This window comes from Mastigoproctus giganteus, chromosome 5 (assembly GCF_048544385.1).
Source record: "Mastigoproctus giganteus isolate SK-2022 chromosome 5, ASM4854438v1, whole genome shotgun sequence".
Lineage (NCBI taxonomy): Eukaryota > Metazoa > Arthropoda > Arachnida > Uropygi > Thelyphonidae > Mastigoproctus > Mastigoproctus giganteus.
This window is the reverse complement of record NC_143579.1, coordinates 15,202,167-15,225,063: the sequence shown is the minus strand read 5'-3', so window position 1 is coordinate 15,225,063 and position 22,897 is coordinate 15,202,167. Positions and strand designations below refer to the sequence as shown.

The window sequence follows — 22,897 nt, the reverse complement described above, 5'->3', positions numbered from 1 at the left end:
GATCTATCCAATTATATTAAGGGAGACAACAAAAGAGGTAAGCAGGCAATTAGACATAATTATGAGAGCATCCTTGGATTTGGGGGAAGTTTGCATGGACCGAAAATATGGGAATGTGTCCCCAAATCACAAAGGGGGGGGGGATCAAAAAAGCTTAACTTCTGTTACAGGAAAAACAATTGAGTCACTGGTTAAAGAAGACAGGATTGCATTTATACTTCAGTCACAGCATGGATCTGTCAAGGGGTGATCTTGACTGACCAATTTGATTGGATATTATGATACAGTAACAAAGCAAAAAATTAATTTTGATAATATATACCAGGCCTTGCCAACATTATTTTTTATGGCCCAACAGATGATTTTTATACTACTGACTATCAGTGGGAAATCATTCCCTAGCTGCACTAGGCATGATAAATAATGAGAAATATAATACTAGACCAGCTGTACTTCCCCGAATCCCCGCCATTCCTTCCCTTCTTCGAACGAGAAACGCTGCAGATGGAAGTAATTGATTTACAGTGCAACAATGAATTATAACACATTCTTGCCACAACGTCAAAAATCAACTTTTACAACACATATATGACAGTGGAAAAGTATCCCAAATTAAGATCTTTTGCACAAAAAATTGTGAGCACCTTCGAATCAGCATACATTTGTGAAACTTTCTTTTCACAAATGTATACCGAATCTTTTCACTTTTAATAAATGAAATTTATTAAAAGTAAATCTCAAGCTTCAATAACAAATCAATTAAGATGTGCACCTACCAATACTGATATTGAAGTAGATTTTAAAAAACTGAGTGATCGCAAAGCAAATATCTCATTGATGTAGATATATAATAAAAATGAATGAATAAAATAAAATTTTATGGCATTTGAATTTTTAAAAGACTGTTTTATTTTATGTGCGGCCCACAGAAAATTTGTAGTTTGTCAAGGTGGCCCACAGAACAATTTGGGTTTACCAGGCCTCATATATACTTAGATTTCAGGAAAGCTTTTGATAGCTGCACATAATAGACTGCTACATAAACTGGAGCACTGTGGCATTAATGGCAAGTTATTGCTATGAATAAAGGGATGGTTGAGTGGGAGAAGACAGACAGTTGTTATTAATGGAGCTGCTCATCATGGACTAATATTATCAGTGGAGTCCCCAGGATTTGATGCCAGGCTCATTGTTATTTTCTGTATTTGTTAACGATATTGATGAAGGTATATCAGGCTTAATATCTAAGTTTGCAAATGATACAAAGTTGGCAGGGTTGTTAATGACAATAATGATGGTATGCTACTGCAATAAGATTTAGAAAAATTAGGCAGTTGGGCCTGAGAAATGGCAATTGAGGTTTAACAATGACAAACGGAAAGTACGGCATATAGTTAGCAGTAATCCCAGCTTACCGTACCAACTGTGTGATACTACACTCAGATTAGTGGAAAGAAAAAAGACTTGGGGGTAATTGTGCAGTCGAATATGAAATTCTCTGAGCAATTCAGACAGGCTGCTAGGACAGCTCATGGGGAGTCAATGATACACAGGAATTTTGATAGCAGGAATAAGGTGATTATCCCATTGTTAGGCAATTGTCAGGCCACATCTTAAATACTGCATACAATTTGGTCCTTGAAGTTGTCGCAGACATTCTCTCAGATATGCCAGACAAGCTGTACTTGCTACCTGAGAGTCTAAAACGCTGATGAAACTGATATTCGGGTGACACTCAAGTCAAGTGGACCCAATTTCAGCAAAATCCGGATGGTCTGTGACAGCCAAATCCTCTGCTTGCACCTTCACGATGGTGGGACTGTTAGTAATAATGTGGATATAACCCCCATGCGCAAGCACACTGTGGTTGACCACCCAGGTGTGAACCAACAAGCAGGGGTCGAGGTGTGGCTCCCACACCACATGGAGGAATACCACCCCTGTGTGTTACTAGACAATACTAGGTGGTAGATGATTTTCATCAACCGGTGCATTACCACCACTTTGCTTATTGGAGGCTTGAAGTGGTGGAACCCATGTTTAGTCTCCAGAGCTAAGTTCCGGTGAACCCTTCCCATCTGTTCCATCATGCAGTATGACTTTTGAGATTATGATGGACATCATGGCGAGATCCGATCTTCCTTACATTTTTTTTTTTTTTTTTTTTTATGAAAACCCCAAACACGAAAGGTATCAAAACCTATAGTACTTATTACCGTGCATGGGTTGAAGGAGAAGTATGGGGGGAGGGGGATGCCAGAAACTTTGCTCTAGAGACTAAACATGGGTTTCATCACTTCAAGCCTCCAATAAGCAAAGTGGTGGTATTTCACCGGTTGATGAAAGACAACTCTAAAACGGTGTTCACAGGCTGGCCACTAGTTAGTACACAGGACCGAACCTACTGGTAACTCTCCAGGAGACTTCCGAATCAGCTAGTGTATAATCTTGCTACCTCTACGCTGAAAGATAGTGACTGGAGACAGTGAGAGTAGTGTGAATGCAGGGAACATTCGAGGCCACGTTATGTCAAGGATTTGGGTATATTCTTAACACGTGTACACCATATCCAAAAATTTCATTACTTCATACAGAATGTACCCCCTCCCCCACTTTTTCTTACTATTGAATACACAACGAATTGTCAAACTAATAGGGTAAGCTTATCTGCGAAAAGATCTAAACCTTCCCAAATGCTTCCTAGTTCATTTCACAAATAAGCAGTCTCAGTTTTAATCTCAACGATGTCCGTTTCCACTTGCAATCTGCCAAACCCCATGTACATTTTCTGACAGAATCTCAGTTATCGGTTGATTCAACTGCTGCTCATCTCAGTTGCCCAAATTATTCGCCATATGATTCTTTTCGCCTCAAAGGTGATATTTGTGCATATGTCCGTTCCGATATTCCCTGTCAGAGACTTGGTAATTTGGAATCTCCTCTTTTCAATCTTCTCTGGCTTAAAATCTCCCTACCTCATTCTGTCAAATTCATTCTCCAGTCCAACTTTCCTGTTGTTTGTTTGTTATTTGGTTTTTAGGAGCATTAGCAACTAAGGCCATATTGCTCCGGGATATGCGGTGGTCCTTCCCTGACCTTTCCGCATCCTCCGTATTTGGTGGTGAAGGGCATGAACCCCGGTCTCATCAAGAAGCGTGTGCTACGCACTGCTGCTCCTTCCCACCTGGCTACAGAGGCGCCAACCCCAACTTTCCTAACAGTGAGGTAATTTTCCTTGGCTAGACAATCTTAACCATACAGCCACATGCTTCATCTTTTTCTCACAAACAACCCTTTTAAGTATACGGTTGAAGTGAGTGGTGCTTTAGGCACCTCAGATCACAACTTGGTGATTGTCTCTTGTCCAATGGAGCCTTTATCTCATGGCTATTCCCAACCTCGCATTGTTTAGCATTACAAGGATGCAAAATGGGATGACCTGCGGGATTTCTTTTCCTTGGTCAGATTACTGTTTCAAAACTTCTGATGTCAATGTTTGCTCGGATCGTAGTAGCAGTGAAATTATACTTGTAGGAATAGAATCCTTTATTCCACACTCCACTTTAAAATCTCATCCTCTATCTAAACCTTGATTTTCCAATAAATGTGCTAAAGCTGTTCAAGAGAAGAATGTTGCATATATTGTAATTGGCTTTTTCCAATTCTTCAGTTTCATTTTATGTCTATACCAAAGCTCACAACAATTGTAAAGCATTCATTAATCAGTCCAAACTAGATTTTGAACAGGCTAAGAGTAGAAAACTTGATTCTCACCCTAATGGTAGCCGAGCATTCTGGTCTCTTGCCAAAGCTATTGGCTGCAACTTTTGCCCATCTCTGCTCCCACCCCTGTCAAAACCAGATGGTTCTGTTGTCACTTCAGCCAAAGATAAAGCTGATCTGCTAGCATCCCATTTTTCTTCCAACTCATATATTAATGATCTTGGTAAAACACCTCCCACCAACACGCTCCATTCAATGCCTCCTGTGGTCTTCTGTCAAAAGGATGTCAGAAGGATTTTGATGAAACTTGATGCTCAGAAAGCTCCTGATGGTATTTCTTCACTTTTTCTCAAAACCTGTGCTTCTGAACATACTCCTGTTCTTTGCCGCCTTCTTTCACTTTCTTATTCCGAAGGTGTTTTTCCTTCTGCTTGGAAATTTCCTCACATCCAATCAGTTCCTAAAAAGGGTGACAAATCCCTCCCATCCAATTTTCATCCCATTGCAATTACTTCTACTCTTTCTAAAGTAATGGAAAAATTCATTAACCGCCAACTCTTAAACTACCTAGAAACCTGCCGTCTGATCAACAATCGCCAGTATGGATTCCGTCAGTGTCGATCCACTGGTGATATTCTGGCTTATGTTACCCCTTTATGGACAAATTCAATGGAAAAGTTAGGTGAAACACAAGCAGTTGCTCTTGACATCTCAAAGGCTTTCAATCTTGTTTGAAATCTAAACAAGCTTCTATCTTATGGTTTGTCAACTGTTTTTTGTAATTGGTTATCTGATTTTCTCTCTAATCGCTCACTGAGGGTGATGGTAAATGGCTCTCTGTCTTTTAAGTTCTCCATTTATGCTGGTGTCCCCCAAGGTTCAGTTCTTTCCCCCACTCTTTTCCTCTTTTATATTAATGACCTTCTTCCATTGACTGGAAATCTTATCCATAGTTTTGCCGACAATAGCACATTGCATTCCACTTTCCAGTTTGAGAAACCTTGCCCTGCTCAATCAACTTCTCGAAAATCCGCTACCAATTCCTTAAATGCTGATCTCCAGATAATTCTGCTGTTCTGCTATCATCCATTCTCATACCATGTCCCAACCAGGCAAGTCTCTGGCTCTTCACAAAAACACAAAACTGACAATGTCCACACTCTGAATAAGATGGTCAAGTTCATGGTTCATCCTTATCCTCCAGTATCCATTAATGTCTTGTATGAGCCCAAAAACTATTTGGAAAATTCTACACTCAAGCACTGCTCATCTTTACACGTTAACGTCCAAGCTTCACAACCATACATCACAACTGGTCTAATGAGGCTTTTGTATATTCTTAATTTTAAATGTCTGTTCAGCTGAACTCCAGATTATGGACTTGATTTCATTAGTAAAAGAGTTGGACTGATTTATTGCAAACCTTGGTAGGTAAAATTCTGAGCATGCTCAAACGAGAAGCCGCTGGTTCTTAAATTTTCAAAGCTATCTGCAGTTTTCTGGACTACCACATATTTTGTTTTCACTATCCAGTCTTATCTCTAAATAGGCCCACGAGGCTGGGAAAACTCATTATATAATTAAACTTCACATCAACCAGTACTTGAAAATATTTTAATACTGTAACTAAAAACACTGTATTTACAATAAAATAATTAAAACTAGTTTAAAATATAGAAATAAAAACAATTAAAATATGACTGAAAATAGATATTAAAGAATGTTAAAAATTTAAAATATACCGTAACAACTGTAGCTTTCGGAGCCTGCAGTCTCCGACACTGTTGAGAAAGGAGACTGCAGTCTCCGAAAGCTACAGTTGTTACGGTATATTTAAAATTTTTAACATTCTTTAATATCTATTTTCAGTCATATTTTAATTGTTTTTATTTATATATTTTAAATATTTTAAACTAGTTTTAATTATTTTATTGTAAATACAGTGTTTTTAGTTACTGTATTAAGATATTTTCGAGTACTGGTTGGTGTGAAGTTTAATTATTTAATACTAACCAGTCTTGCCACTGATTCTTCTAGTGCTCCTTTAGTCCTAGTGATAATAGCAATATCATCAGCATATGCACAGACTGCACTATCTTCATGCCTGTGTCAAGTCACTTTTAATTTTCTGACAACTGCCTCCAAAACCAATCTAAATAATACAGTACAGAGTGTATCACCTTGTCTAACACCAGCATTAACGTCAAAGACTCGTCAATTCTTAACACTGCTTTAGAGCCAGCTAGGGTTGCTTTTATGAGCCTAATAATCTTTGCAAGTGTGCCCAAGAGAAGGTGATCATTTATCATCTCCTCTCTGTTGAGGCAATCAAAAGCACACGAACATGACTATGCACATGAGGGGGCATAAATTAAAACTGATTATGGGTGGTTGCTGAAAAGATGTGCTAAAGTTAACCTTTAGCCAATGGGTGGTTGATTGCTGGAACAAACTTTCATCTGATGTTGTGGAAGGTTTTTTTTTTTTTTTTTTTGGCAATGATGCTATATAAGCTTGCTTTCTTGCATCATTTGTGACTACTAAAACTAATACTAAAAGATTATCTACCACAGTAGCAAAAAAACAATACAACTTTTTTCTTTTTATTAATATGTCTGCTCTATTTTTAGGGCAAGAGGTAATACCTTTAAACCAGAGAAAAAAGAAAGGGGAAACTCTGGTCTCTAGTAACTTTTCCTTACAAATTTGAGCACTGCAGCTTCTGAAGAGTTGCAAGCATTTGTGACACCCTGCTAGAACTGATCTTTAACACAGCCAAGTGTTCATAGCAGATAGTACCACCCTCTCAGAAATACTACAATCTCTGGAAATACAATCACTTTAATACATCTATCCTGTATATAACTAGGTCTTCAATTTTGTGAAACATTTCTGGAGAGTCAGTTCCATTGGTTGTCCAAGCAGGGATCATTTTCTATGGATTCTCAACCATGTTTAAACTGTTTAGACCAAAATTTTTATATTGTATTCAAAATTAAAGGGCAATATCACCATATATGTGTTCAAGAATAACTTCTGGACCATTTTCTTCCCTTTTAAAAAAATCTGAAAATGGCGAAATGCTGCAATTTCATATCCATTTTTTTTTTCCTTTGAACTGGCTACTACTTTTAATCTCTTCTGTTCTTCCCAACTTCAATGCTAGACCTGCGCATTATAAGATAAGGATAGTCATGAAAGTATTATAAAACTTAGGTTTTATACATCAAGTATATTTAGAGTTAAGGCAGATAACTTAAAAAATACCCCTCGCAGAAATATGATCGACTTTCATTTACACGTAATACAGAAGCATAATACGCAAGAACATGAATTCAGGTTAATCTGATGACAAAATTATAATACTGACTGATTTCATATCTACTCTTGCAAGTACAGAATAACAAAAGTGTGGATTTTGAAATGAGTTTAAGCTAATTTTCATCATATGCATTGCCTCCAAAAAATTGTAAAACTAAATTGCGATGTATTTTATAGTTGCAACGATAACTAATGATTCGCCTTGTAAATATCTCAACTTACAAATGTAAAATCACAGTAATTAGGTATTATTTAAAATGTAGGCCTAATTAAATACAAACGTTGGAGCAACATCAAAAGTTTTTAAAATATGCAGCATGATATGCATCAACATTTCTAACTGCAAAATACAGAAATAACAATATATATATCATTACTTACTGTGATAAATTACTGGAATATTAAATACAGATTTTTAAAAATTACGAGTTGTTTAGATAAAAGCCTGGAATAAATTTATTTTGGTATCAATAAGCTCATATGTGACAAAAAGCACCTACAGCCACTAATAAACACAGTAAGTTATTTGTTTAGCAACGGTGGATGCCACACTGATGTTTACGTCAGCAGAAATTCAAGAAAATGTGGACTTCACAACTCAGCCACTGGATTGATTTTTTGGACTGCTTGTTATGTTTTCAGTATATGATAAATATAACAAGCACGCGTACAAAAAAAAAAAAAAAATCGTTGTATGCCATTTACAATCGGTATTTAAAAAAAAAAAAGTAAGTTATTTTACGCAATTTATTCCTTTTCACACAAACGCAAAACAACGATTTCATAACCAATGCGGACTGATTTCTTTTTTATTGATTTTCATGCATTCGATACTTTCCATATGGCCTTTCCTAAAAATCCCAAACAGAAATATGGAAAGAATGGAGATATTACCCAAAGATAATATTTCTCTCTCTCTCTCAGGCAAGAAAAATATACAATTAAAAAAAAAAAAAAAAGCTAACCTCCCCTTCCGACAGCCTAGAACCCCTCACAGGTGGTACAGTGGAGAACATTCTCACGTCTTGCGAGCCGAGGTTTGATTCTATATCCAGGCAGAGTGGAGAAATACTTCCTTGAAGTACAAGAAAAACGGCTTTTTTACACCATAGCAAGCTTACATCTCCGTCGAGAATTGCATGAATTTTCTGCCAGAAACTGCAATTTATCATACCATACTGACAAACCGATTGTAAAATACAGGCAATTTCGAAGGAAGCCTAATACCATGGTTGGCTGGGAGCAGTAGCAAATGCACCATGCTGCCAGGTCCACCACTGTAGAACACCCAAAGCAATATAGGGTTCTGAGGCTTCAGTGTGTTCTGCCTTTAAATGATTCTGTTCTTTGTTAATTCGTAGTATCGAAAAACCTGAGTTTCAGAAAATGTATGCCTCGCCCGATCAGCTCAGCCACGTTTTAAAAACCTATATACGTTCTTTCAGTCAAGGACTTTTTTATGCGGCATGAAAGAACGGTGTCATAGACATGGGGTAATTGTTTAGGTAGATATGAAGTTTTTTCTGAGCAGTGCAGGTCTGCAAGAGTCTGCTCATGGTGCCTTGTCAGTGATATATAGGGTCTCCGCAAGTGGGTAGGCGAGGTAAGCGTCGCTTAGGGGCGGCAGTTCAGGAGGGCGCCGAAAAAAATTGACATATACAAGTCGGACCTCTGTTTAGCGAACTTCTTTATAGAGAAATATTCTATTTAGCATTTTTTTTTAAATCCCCCGGTTAATTGCATTTATAATAGTTTCAATAGAACGAATAAAATTTCCATAAAAAGAAGGGATTACGAGAGACTTTACTGGGAACGCATTGTTAGCACCTCTGGCCTTTAGGCAATTAGTGCTGCTCTAAGCACGAATGAAGAGCCAAGGGATTACCATTCTGCAGTTTAGTGTTATTCTTAAAACCGATCCAATTGCCTATCCCACATGCCCCGAAGTCGCCCTGGTCATCTGATTGGTTAAAACCAATGGAAGTCACGTTGATCATCTGATTGGTTAAAATTAATCAGATGATCAACGCGACTTCCATCGTTTCATAGTATTCAACACTGCAGGGAAATAATTCATTTGAAATAAATACAGTATATGAAATTGCAGACATGTTAATTTTCTGATCTGGATCTGTGTTTCATATTTATATTTTGCAGTTACAAAATCTTTTTATTTTTTTTCAAGTTGTCTGCCCTCAGGCAGGACTCCATTGACGCCATACTTCTCTATATTGTGCTATCCTTTTAATTCCTGCATAATTTCTTCTCCAATAAGTCATTCCAATTTTCCTTCTCCTAACAGTTCTCTTCCCACACATCTACCCCTCAATCCCTTTCCTGTACATGCTTTCTATTCACAATACATGTCGTATAAATTTATTTTGTCTCTTCTTTAATTCTTTACTAACCTTCTCTTATCTACTTTCCTCTAAACTTCCTCATTACTCACTCTGTCGACCCATTTTACCCTTTCCGTTCTCCTCCACACCCACAACTCGAAAGCTTATAGCTGTCTAATCTCCTCTTTTTCAGTGTTCATGTCTTGGAGCCATATAGTACAACAGTTCATATTAATGTTTTCACCATTTGCTTTCTTAATTCCTTCTTAAAACTTCTTCTCAATAGTTCTTTTCTATTACTAAATGCCTATTTGCCCATTGCAATTCTTGTTTTTATTTCTTCAGGCTTTTTCCATTTTCTTTCATTATGCTTCCCAATTATTTGTATCTGTTGAACTGTTCCAATATTATTCCATATAAGTTTATATTGATTCTTCTTCCTGGCCTCTTTGAATTTAACATTACCTTGGTTTTATTGCTGTTAAGCTTCATATTGTACTCCATTATTATGCTGTTCAAGGTGTCGAAGAAGCTCCGTAATTCTTCATTATTAGCAATCAATATCTAGTCATCTTCAAATCTTATTGTCTTTATCTTCTCCCCTCCTATTTTTGATCTGTTTTTCTTCAGTGCTTCTGCGTATGAATCAAATAGTATTGGAGGACATGGCTTACACTCCTATCAATGGAAAATCACAGAATATTTTAAAGAAAAGAGAAAAAAGGAAGCATTTCAAAAATTTCTCGATTCCGCTACTGATATGGCTACTATCATTGGCATTGACCCTTCGTTTCCAGAAGTAAGTGATTGAAAAGACATCATTTCGATTATGAAAGTAGAGAGGAAGCTATACAGGATCCGCAAAAAAATTTCAAAATTAATTTTTTCTTTCAAATTTTGGACACAACAATTTTCTTGTTAACTTGAGAGGTTTAGAAATATGAAAGAACATGCAGAAATATGGAAAACATTTTATAATGTTTCTGAATTTTAAAAAAAATGGTCATATGACGATTTAATTAAATCATTGCAAAGATTTGTGTTAAATTAAGTGATATTGATCGTAATCAGTCTGATACTGATGGTTTAGCATTATTTGAAGAACCTAGAGAACTTCAAATTTATTTTTAAGACAATTTTACTCCAATTGAAGTGTTACAATATTTTTTTAAAAACGATTTTATAGTTATTTTTCCAAATGTAGCAGTCGCATTAAGAATTTATACAAATGAGAAGAACAAAGGGGTGATATTACAAAGAAAGGCTTAAGTTCTGCAAATTTCAGCATCTGGATACTAGACTCCTGCGAGGTGATCTGATTGAGGTGTATAAGGCCTCGAATGGGTTAAGTAGACTCAATTCTAACGATTCTTCTTCTTGCCCAATTTAATCGCCTGAGGGGAGACATACATTCAAATTGAGGAAAGACACTTGCAGAATACATGTTAAACATGTATTCTGCAATTTGCATTTAGCTCTGGAGTTGTTGTTGTATGCTGGAACAACAACTCCCTAGCTAAATGCAATGTTGTATGCTGTCATTGTGGAAGTTGACAGCTTCAATAAATTCAAGGCAGAACTAAACAAACATTTGAGCGAGAGGATAGGTGAAATGAGATGTTTTTTTTTTTTTTTTTTTTGGCTGATGCTGATAACCTTGCTATCTTGAATCATATGCCGCCACTAATGCTAATGCCAATTTTTCTAACTTTATCAGTTTCAGATGCCTCAGGTGAACAGAATTTTTCAAAATTAAACTTAATCATTTACGATCGACAATGTCTTAACAACGACTCTCTAATTTTCCAATAATTTCAATAGAAAATGATCGTTTCGAACAAATAAACATAAATAAAATAATTAACAAATTCACATCACAAAAAAGGTAACATAAATTCTTATAATTTTTTTTATGTGATAGAGTAAGATTACTGTGATTAAGAATTTAAAGTTTCTTTCCAGATTTTCAGAATCATTTTGTTATTTTTCTTTGTTTTTTCATTACATTATATGTGAAATAAATTGTAATTCTTCTCTTTTTCAATAAATTAATAATAATCATTTACACCTTATTTTAGTTTTTAAACGAATTATTTTGGGGCCACATATTTGATTTCGCCTACTGGCGGCACATACGGTCGCAACAGCCCTGATGATATAGAGGAATTTTTCTAGCAGGGATAAGGAGGTGATTATCCCCTTGTATAAGGCAATGGTCAGGCAACAACTTCAGAACTGTATACAGGTCTGGAGGCCTCATTTTAAGAAGGATGTAGAGCTGTTGGAACGAGTACAGAAAAAGGAAACAAGATTAGTGAATGGAACAAAGGGTTGCCCTTACGAAGAAAGGCTTAAGTTTTGCAAATTACAGTCTCTGGAGACTAGGCACCTATGATGTGATCTGGTTGAGGTGTATAAAGCCTTGAATGGTTTGAGCATGCTCAATGCTGATGGGATTCTTCCTCTTGCTCAGAATAATCGCCTGAGAGGGCATAAATTCAAATTGAGGAAAGACAGTTGTAGGATAGATGTGCGGAAGTTTGCCTTTAGTCAGAGGGTGGTTAATTGCTGAAACAAACTTCCATCTGTCGTTGTAGAAGTTGATAGTTTAAACAGATTCAAGGCAGAACTAGACAAACATTGAGAGCGAGTGAATGGGTGAAATGAGAAGGTGGTGTATGTGTGTTTTTTGGGGGGAGGGGGACTGACGCTACATAAGCTTGCTTTCTTGCCTTGCAAATGCTAAATGTTTGGAGTATAGTTAATTAATTTGATGAGCTTAAAGTGCTAATCAAGAATTCAAAGACAGATGTTTTTAGGATATCCGACATGTGGTGTCGCACAGACATAAGTAGTGCAGAATTGGAATTTGAGGAGTACAATGTGTACGAAAAGGATAGGCAGGACGGGAAGGGAGGAGGTGTTAGGCTGTTAGTTAAGAAAGTGCATCAAATCGATTTGGTGGACAATGCAATGATGAGCCTGTTTGGTGTGACATGATTACTGGGAAAGGAAAAATGAGTATAAGTGTTTGTTGTAGGACTAATGAATCTAAAGAGTATAATTAGTAATTGTGAAGAGAAATAGAGTGGGCGAGTAAATCAGAATGTCTTATAATGGGGGATTTTAACTTTCCAGATATTAACGGGAAATTGTGTATTGGTCACTTGCACACTAGCAAGACTTTTGTGGATTTATTGGATGACTGTTTTCTACAGAAAGGTGTTCGAGAGACACCACAGGGAGTAATACTCTTGATCTGATTATCAGCAGTGATTATTCATTCATTAAGAATTTGCAGATAAAGGTACCACTGGGTGACAGTGATCACAATGTACCGATATGGGAATTACTTAAAGATGCAACTACCATCAAAGCTAAAGCAAAGGGTTTACTTTCGTGGAGGTGACTACAGGGGTCTCACTCAGTTTTTAAATCCTGTACAGTGGGATCAACTGATGATGTTACCAACGTTGAATTCTAAATGGGAAGCCTTCAGGAATTTAATTTTGGAGGCTATTAGGCTTTTTATTCCAACTAAGAAATACTGTTCAAAGTTAGCATTAGTATTAGCATTAGTAAAGGCATATGATGCAAGAAAGCAAGCTTATACAGCATTAGCAAAAAAACTTTCCCATTTCACCCATCCATTTGCTCCAAAAGTTTGTCTACAGTGACGGACAAAAAAACTGCATCACATTAAATAAAGGAACAATTGTAGTGAAATGTATAAGATATCGTTTGATTACTGTCATTTTGTTTGTTGCAAAGGTATTGCATCAGACAGTAATTGCAAGGTATTGCATCAGCAATTTCTATAAATACAACATTGGAAGGGTATACTCACTCATTAGTATCCTGTTTTGCAGAGGTGCATGCATGGCTCGATACATCCAGTTGACACCAAGAAAAAAAGTGTAACTGTTGTTCTGTCCCAGGAAGGGCTTTCTACGCGTGCTATCGCTGATAAAATAGGCTGCCATCAGTCAACAGTATCCCGGTTGCCAAAACTAAAGTGTGAAACTGGTAATATGAAGAGAAGACCTGGATAAGGCTGTAAGAGAGTGACTACCCCTTCCCAAGATTGATACTTGAAAATGCTATGCCTTCGTAATCGTCATGCTAGTGCTCCTGATCTAAAACTGGATTTTGAGGTGGCCTCTGGAAGTTTAGGCCTAAATGGATGCCAGATGAACTAATCAGGCTCGATGCAGAGAAAAAAAAATGTATGGGATGCGTATAAAGTATTAGGTGACACAGAAGGCTAGGGCAGATATAAACTAGTCTGAAATCAAGTCTCAAAGGAGGTTAGGCAGGCGAAGGCACATTACGAGAAATCCTTGACAAAGGATGCAAAGAAAAACCGCAAGGAGTTCTTTACTTTTGTAAACGCTAGACGGAAATCGATTAATTAGATCGGACCATTTAACATAGATAGGTTGACTATTGATGATCATGCTCAGGTAGCTGATAAACTGAATGAGTATTTTGCATCTATATTCATTCATGAGGAGTTATTCAATGAGGGGAGTGTCGGAAGTTTATCAAACTCTAACAGGGATCTACCTGATTTTGTAATATATGAGAGCAAAGTGGAGGAGAAATTGTTGAAGTTAAGCATAAAAAGGGACCTGGGGCAGATGGAATCTATCCAGTTATATTGAAGGAGGCAGCAATGGAAATAAGCAAACCCTTCGCCATAATTATGAGAGTTTCCTTGGACTCAGGGGAGGTCCCCATGGACTGCAGGTGTGCAAATGTATCACCAACTCCCAAAGGGGGACCAAATATGACACAGGTAACTATAGTCCTGTTAGTTCATCTTGTGCTCAGGGGAAAATAATGGAATCACTGGCTAAAGAAGCATTCCAGAATCATCTAGACAAGACTGCACTAATAGTTAAGGAACGGCATGGGCTTTTTAAATGGGGTCTTGTCTGACCAATTTGATTGGATGCTATGATGTAGTCACAAAAGAACTGAATGCCAAAAATAATTTTGATATCATACATTTGGATTTCAGGAAATCTTTTGATACTGTTGCACAGGAAAGACTACTGTACAAATTGGAGAGGTAAGTTGCTAAAATGGATAAAGGGATGGTTGAGTGAGAGACGACAGAGAGTGGTAATCAATGGACACTACTCTTCGTGGACAAATGTTTTTAGTGGAGTTCCCCAGAGTTCGGTGTTAGGCCCATTATTGTTTTCTATATTTATCAATGATATTGATGAAGGTATATCAGATTTAATGTACAAGTTTGCAGATTATACAAAGGTTGGCAGGTTTGTTAACGACAGTAAAGACAGAATGCTACTCCAACTGGATCTAGATAAGTTGGGAAGATGTGCTGAAAAGTGACAATTGAAGTTTAACATTGACAACTACAAAGTACTGCATATGGGTAGCAATAACCGTAAAGTGTAAAGTAAAGTGTAAAGTGTGTTTAGGGTCAAGCGGCACCAGGGGTTTCCCCCATCTCCGCGTAGTTTACATTGTGGGTGAACCAGTTGACTGGAAAAGCCAGAGATTTAAAATTGTATGGACTTTGTATATATTTGATGCCTTGTACCGTTGTTCATCTGGTCATTTAGCCGCCAGACCCCTACTGAGGCCCGACGTTGTCCCACTTTAGCCCCGTGGAGGCAGACCAGGTACTCACTAGTATATAGTTCACTCTGGCAGGTCCTGCCACCTAATTTCCTAAGGTTTCAGTGGCTAGGACCTTTAAAAAAAAAAATCGCGTACGCGTCGCGGGGAGCGCTAGAAGTCCAAAATGTTGGGCAAAATTAATTTAGATTGGTGATTTTAGATTGTGTGGGGCGTGTTCACGTTGCTATCAGATGGAGTGGGGTGAAGGCTGAAGACTGGGGGGGCAAATAGACAGAAATATGGAGCCGAAAGGGAAGGCAACTCCAGTTTACAGTGGGACATGCCCATGCCCCCACCAGAGGGAAGAAATAGGGTGGCAGGGTGGGGAGGGGACAGTTTACTGTCCCCTCCCCACCTGCCAGGAAGAGGTGAGACAGTGAGCCAGACAAGAGAGCTGGTTCAGGTTGCCAATGTGGCCTGTGTGCATGGGTGGGAGCAAACCAGACCGCAGGGTCAGGTCCGCACCATCCAGAAAAACTTGAGGCCCAGCAGAGGCGATCCAATGTTGGTTTGGCTGAACAGGTTGTGCAAAATGTCACAGTTGGGAGTCATTCATGGGACTGTTGTCCCGTCCGGTAGTCAATGTTCTGGGAAGTGGAGTTTTCTCACTTCTCATAAGAGTTCCAGTTTTGTCTTGCATGAAGGATCAAGCAGTCAAACCTGACATCTGGTTGGGGGTCTCTGAGAAGCTTTGTTTGACACATCTATTCGAAGTTTGCAGGCAGAGGAATGGTCAAGCGTCTAGCATACAGGTTCTGGGCAAACTTGGTGAACGCTATATATGAGGCTTCATCTTCCAGTAAATAGTGTTCCCGGTTTTTGGGATTAAGGCGCACTTGGATGATTAATTCAACACGAAGATCTTCATAAAATTCGCAGTCATACATCTGGTGTCCCTAGGGCTCCACAGAGCCACATGCACACATTGGGTTGTTTTCGAGTCCGAGAAGGTGTAATTTGTGGCGGATCGCTCCATGTCCTGTTAGGAGATACATGCTGTACAATCCAGGGCAAAGCCATACCGGATACTGTGGGTATATTTGTTGTAGATCGGGGAGGAACCTCCGCGTGACTTCCCCTTTTGTGGAGGTCGTCCAGCGCTGCTGCCATATCGATCGCAAATAGATCTGGAGTCTTTTCTTCTCAAACGTACGAACTGTGTGGTGCTCAGGGAAGTGGAAAGTAATAAAGACCTGGAGGTAATTGTGCAGTCAAACAGGAAGTTCGCTGAGCAGTGGAGAGGGTCTGCCAGGGCAGGTCGTGGAGTCTTGTCAATGATATATAGGAATTTTGTTAGCAGGGACAGGCAGGTGATGGCACAGTTATAGAAGGCAATGGTCAGACCACACCTAGAGTACTGTGTACTCTAGGTGTGGCCTGATCTGGAGGTTAAAATAAAGCCTCCAGGTCTGGAGGCTTTATTTTAGGAAGGCTGTAGAGTTGCAAGAACGGATACAAAGAAGGAAACCAAGATGGTTTTGTAGATTGCAGCGCCTGGAGAGTAGTCATCTGCGAGGTGTTTAAGGCCTTGAATGGGTTAAGAAAGCTGAATGCTGATGGGATTCTTCCTCTTGCTTAGATTAAGAACCTGAGGGTGCACAGATTCAAATTGAGAAAAGTCAGTTGTAGAACAGATGTGCGGAAATTTGCCTTTAGCGAACGGTTATTTGATTGGTGGAACAGACTTCCATCTTTTGTTGTGGAAGTTGATAGCCTAAATAAATTAAAGGTTGAGCTGGACTGGCATTTGATACGAATGGAGGGGTGAAATAGTTGTTTTTTTTTTTGTTTGTTTGTTTTGGCTGATGCTGCATAAGCTTGCTTTCTTGTATCGTATGCCGCTATTAATGCTAATGCTTATTCTTCTGAACGCGAAGGTAGAACAGAATCAGTGGAGCAACAGGAGTCGAGAAATTACCATACTGCCAAGTCTACAACTACAGAAGCACGGTCTGTTAGTTCGAAGTGACTTCTAAAAAGCATGGGGGAGAGTTCGTCGTTATAGCAGGTAGGGGTAGGAATTTGTAATTTCGCCAATGTCAAACAATATGATTTTTATGGTTGCAGAACTAGCATTGGCACATGAAACGAGTTAAGCTGCACGGAGTTTCGCGGTTTCAATTAGGCTATGTCAAATCAAATTTTCCTGTTGTGTAATGCAAATACGGTGACCCCCAAATTAGAAACAGTAGTAAATACAAACAAAGAAGGATGTGAAACTGCGTAACCGATGCAGAGAAGATCACCCATATTAGTGGGGAGAAGAAATGTGCTCTTGTTATTCTTACCAAGAGAGAGTTCAGTTCTATCAATTTCAACTTCTGGAAACTAGGCACCTGCCAGAAGATCTGTATGATGTGTTTAAGGCTGTGACTGGATTGAGTAAGCCAAATGTTAATGGCATCATTACCCTTCCAGACTACAAGAGTCCCATAAATTTAAATTGAGAAAAGATAGTCTCAGAATATATATGCAGATATTTACCTTCATCCAACGGTAGTTGGATGAAGGCAGTAGGGAAAACTTTCTGTTGAAAAATATAATGGAAGGAAAAACCAAGGGGAAGAGGTGCAGAGGAAGACCTGCAACGAGGTGGAAGGGTGGGATCAGTGAACTTCTGGGAATGACACTTTGCGTTGCTGCTCGTATAGCACGCGATCGATGCAGTTGGAGGAATTTGTTGGTGGCCACAACAGCTCCTCATGAGACTGAAGAAGAAGAACGGTAGTTGCTTGTTCGAAAGAAATTCCATTTGGCGGCGTTGTGGTAGTGGGTAGTTAAAATAAATTTAAGAAATTTATTAATTCATTTATATTATTTTATTTATATTTTTAAGAGCCAAACAAATCATTAGAGAGGATGGGCAGGCGATGATTGTTTTTTTTTTTTTTTTTTTTGCTTTTGTTATATAACCCACTGATTAATGGAAGTAATCTGTGATATAACTGTCACCTACAAAACTAATAGCATTCTGATTCCCGAGTTATTTGGTTTTTAGAAGCATTAGCAACTAAGGCCATATTGCTCAGAGGATATGCAGTGGTCATTCTCTGACCTTTGCGCATCCTCCGTATTTGGTGGTCACGGGCTCGAATCCCGGTCTAATCAACAAGCGTGTGATACGCACTGCTGTTCCTGCCCACCTGACTACGGAGACGCCAGAAATCTGATTGCGGCATCAATTCTTATCTACTATGGTCTGTTTATGCTAAAAACATTTTAGCTCCTCTTCAGGTTTTAAGGACAGACTCGCTTGCCATCGAAGGCTTGCGTTCCTTCTTGCAAAGACAGGTCTAAAGGTTCATTGTGTTTATTTCCCTAGGGACTAGGTTGTTTGAGGTGGTTCTTCCCGTTCTCTATTCAGTTAATCGTGGTAGTCATAACAGTCATTAGGCCTATAACCCACTCGAACTCTCAATTTTGTTTTCACACTGCTTATATCACACAAAACTGACCCAACATTGCATTAGTCACCTATATCGACTAGATGCACTTCCTTAGATTTAATATGGTTCTTAACTAAGAACAAAATCCCTCCACCCTCCTGTTCTGTATGTTCTTCCTGTATACATTATACTACCCATATTCAAATTCAGCGTCTCATATGTCTGAGTGATAGCATGTCTCTGCTATCCTTACAATGTATGAATTTGATTACTTAATCAGAACTTCAAATTCGTCGAATTTTATTATTATTTATTATTATCATCTGTTTATTCACCTTAGGTTCACCCCCTGAACAGCCAGTGGGCTAGGAGGGTGTACAAATATATATTTGTCATACCAATCTGCTTTTCTTTTACAATATACAGTATTTTTACATTAAATTATTTACATACTATACACCGAAGAGTCAAAACATTATGACCAGTCGAGTCGTTATGCAAATCGAAGCAACTGCAGGTGAACTACGGCACTTGCTGGCGGGATGCTCACGGTCAGCCGTAGTCAGTACCTACCGAAAGTAGTCCGAGGAGGGGGAACCCACGAACTGCCGGCGAGGTGTTGGACGACCAGGGCTCATCGATGCTCGAGGTAAGTGAAGGCTCTCCAGGATGGCACATGGAAACAAAAGGGCGACTGTGGCGCAACTCGACTCTAATTGGAATGCAGGTGACAGGCGTAATGTGTCACAACACACAGTACATCGAACCCTGCTGAGAATGGGGCTGCGTAGCCGCAGGCCGCTCCGAGTGCCCATGCCACGGTTCAAGGGCTACAGCGCTTACAATGGGCACGCGAACATCGAAACGGGGTCTTGAGTGATTAGAAGCCGGTCGTCTCGTCCGATGAATCACGTTTCCTGTTGTACAAGGTGGATGGCTGGGTACGTGTGCGTCGTTTACTCGGGGAAGTGATGTCGTCTGGATGCACTGTTGGATGAAAACAAGCCAGTTCCGGCGGTGTCATGCTTTGGGCGATGTTCTGATGGGATATCCTGAGTCCAGTCATCCATGTGCTGGCACTCTGTCGTCTACCACCTAACTAAACATCATTGCTGACCATGTACGCCCTTTCATGGTAACGGTCTTCCCCTCTGGCGGTGCCGTCTTTCAGCAGGAAAATGCGCCATCCCACATCGCCGGGATTGTTCGAGACTGGTTCGCGGAACATGAGGAAGACTTTCAGGTTTTGCCCTGACGTCCAAATTCCCCAGACATCAATCCCATCGATCATCTGTTGTTTGTGTTCGAACGGTAACTCCGATCTGCGACGTGTCAACCATGGACCTTACAGGAGTTAAAGCAACTGTTGGTTATGTGTTGGTACCAGATACCACAAGACACATTTAGAAATCTTGTAGCGTCCATGCCTCGCCGGATATTAGCTGTTTTGAGTGCACGTGGAGGACCAACATCATATTAGGTAGGTGGTCATGATGTTTTCGCTTATCGGTGTACATTTCTGATATAAAAGAAGCTCAGATTTTATAGTAGTTCTGGTGATTTGTCCCAGATTTCGTCCATAACTTGGCTTCTATATGTTCTATTTTCTACAAACTTATTTGGATCTATGGAGGTGTTGAAGCGTTGGATGTTACACGGGACCATTCCTTTTAAGGAGTCCAGGATAGTGAGCTTCATCCTAAGTGGATGTGTCCCACTCTGGTGGTTTCTATTTCTTGCTTTTGGAAGTAAAATCCATTTTGGAAGTGAAATAACATCTTCTATCGACGGGGTATCAATCTTACGGGTTAGCAGCTTAGAGAATGTGGACAGATTGTTTTTGAGAACAGGAGGGGGGGGTCACACCTAGATTGACTAGAAGAATAGATTTCGAGATCGTTAACGGGTTCCCTCCCAGATGGTTCAGCCACCGTAGAATCCAGTATTCCATCGTCAGGAATCTGTTACACAGAGGGGCAGGTGCTGAGGATCAGATTTCAGATGCATATAAAAGGCATAGGAGTGAGAAACCTATCAATGTATTGACAAATCAAATTGATGTTGTGGCAGCCTACGAGCTTCTAGCAGACAGCCCAGAATGCAGGAAGCGATCTTTGTAATTTAATTCTTCATCCCACATTAGTCCTAGGTCAATATGCGATGAAAATTTTGGTATCGTCTCGCCTTTACCTATAACTCGGATGTCATTCCTGAACTTCCTCTTCGTAATTATCATGTGGGCTGACTTCTCACTGTTTAGTTGGAGTCTAGCTAGCTGTAAATAATCTATTGATTATTGAATTTGATTGCAGGTTTGAATATTAATTTCTTGAGTCTCTTTGGGGTGTTTTGAAATAATAAAATATTTTAAATCATCGGTGAAGAAGCAGAAATTTGGATGTGCTGCAAGGAATAGTTCAAGTAGAATTGCAAAGAGGGTGGTCGAAATCACCCCACCCTGAGGCATTCCCCTCGTTGCATAGATAGTTTTTTGGTGAGATCCATTTTCAATAATTAACTCTCTCTCCGTTGTAGTAAAGACTCCGGAATGATTACTATTTGGTTTGATGCCTTGAAATATTCTTTTAGGATGTATAAAAGAGTAGGAATTGACAAAGTATCATAAGCAGATTTAATGTCGAAAAAGATAATGTCCAGTTGAGCTCTGTCATTCAGAGCTTTTTGTGCTGTGAAGAGATTATCAAAGAGATTTGAGGTAGTGGACCTGTGTTGTATGATTGTGTGGAGGTAAGGTGGTCGGTGAGAAAAACAGTGTTTGTTAATTACTGGATGTATTAGTTTTTCAACAATTTTTAATAAAGTACATCCTATGACATTTGGACGGAAGTCTTTAGTAGTCTTGGGGTTTCCAATTTTAGGAACTGGTTTTACATTTTTTTTTTTCTGGCTGATGTTGCATAAGCTGATACACTTGCTCTCTACATCACATGCCACTACTACTACTACTACATAATAAGATTTCCAAAGTTCAGGTATGGCGCCTGTCTTTAGAATATTCCAGAAGATGTTAAGAAGGAGATCCACAAGGTACATAAAGCACAACTTGATCATAAACAGTGGAAAGCCGTCAGGTGCAGTTGTAGCCTTGCTCGGCAGGCCATTTATCACGTCAATGTGCTGTTGCTTATTAATTATTATATTATCCATAGCAGTTAGGCTTTTCCCAGTTAGACTCGGCAGGATTGCAGTTTCTGGGTCGCATCTGGATGATCAAAAGATATGCGCATCCACTCCTCAAATAGCTTTCCTTCCACGATAAAGTGATTATTGCATTTCAGCAAAATTTCCGGGGCTTCTTAATTTGGGACATGATGTACTGTTGATGTGCTGCTCTCTTGAGGCGCAGGAAGTGAGCTCTCTCCCTTTAAAGGTTTCGTGGCCTGTACTGTTTCTGGATCTTATTCATTTTCTATATGCCCTCTGCTTACGTCTAAAGGCAGTTTTCATGTCCGGATGAAACCAACGCTGAGTTCTCTCGCTAATTCTGATTTCTTTAGATGCTCCAATCATGGACATATGTCGCAACTGCTCAGCTACGGATTGGATTGCCTCTTCAGTAGATAATAAAAATAAATTATCCCAATTAATGTTGGAGAGATGGTTGATGACTATTTCAGGTTTCAAGAATTTTGTAGAAAATATCAGTTGAGAGTGGGTATCTGAATTGTAATTTCCAACTTGAGTTCCTGATACCGTTGATATTGAGAAGGTACAGGTAATAAGTGAATGCTCTAAAGAGAATGCGAAAGAATGGCGAAAAAGCAAGGTCTAAAGCTTGTCGTCGTCGGCGGTGTGATATGTCTTCTGAGGTCAAAAGAGTTCAAACTTAAAGTTAAGTGTTGCAGAGCTTTAACATGTCTTGGGACAGGCATATAGAAGTCTCCTCCCACAACTGTTTCTTGATATTTTCTACAAATCCTATCAGCTAGCCAGGTCTGAAGTTCAATCTGTGTATCTTCAGTGTGGTCAAGAGGGAGGTAGACCAAACAGAGTTGTATCTTCACTTGTCTGTTCACCCGTGTTACACATAAAACTTCAAAGTTGTTAGATTGGCTTAAAATAACTCTTCTCGCCTGCCATTGTATTGGGAAGAATATTTGAACACCCCGTCCTCTTCTCAATCCCCTACAGTTTCCGATACCTTTGAAAGCGATACCTTGAAGAAGTATGGGGCTTAGAGGGGAACAGGTATCCTGTGTGTTATCAGACACTCAGTCTAAAACACTTATGGATCCAATATATTTCTATTACAGAAGATTTATGAGAAGTCCGGTTGGCCTGTCCCCCTAAAATCCACTCATACACACCTTCTCGATGGTAAGTCCTGTTACGTCACCTAGGTGGCAACGAATGTGTAGAGTGGGTCTCTTCAAGACGCCTCGTCAGCGTGAAGAGGAAAAGACCAAATCCTCCAGCATATGACAGCACGACAAAACAAATGGCCCTCAGTCCCCA

General features: G+C 39.2%; 1 protein-coding gene across 3 annotated transcripts in view; it reads right to left on the bottom strand.

Annotated features, from left to right (window-relative positions):
* LOC150085198 (lipoma-preferred partner homolog) overlaps positions 1-7,654 on the bottom strand; it is a 196,447-nt gene extending 188,793 nt beyond the window's left edge. For 2 of the 3 annotated variants that reach the window (XM_090373083.1, XM_090373085.1), the window contains exon 1: positions 7,545-7,654. The gene's annotated coding sequence lies outside the window, so the exon portion shown is untranslated. The other variant, XM_090373084.1, reaches the window with a different exon arrangement.
* Between the last annotated feature and the right edge of the window lie 15,243 nt (positions 7,655-22,897).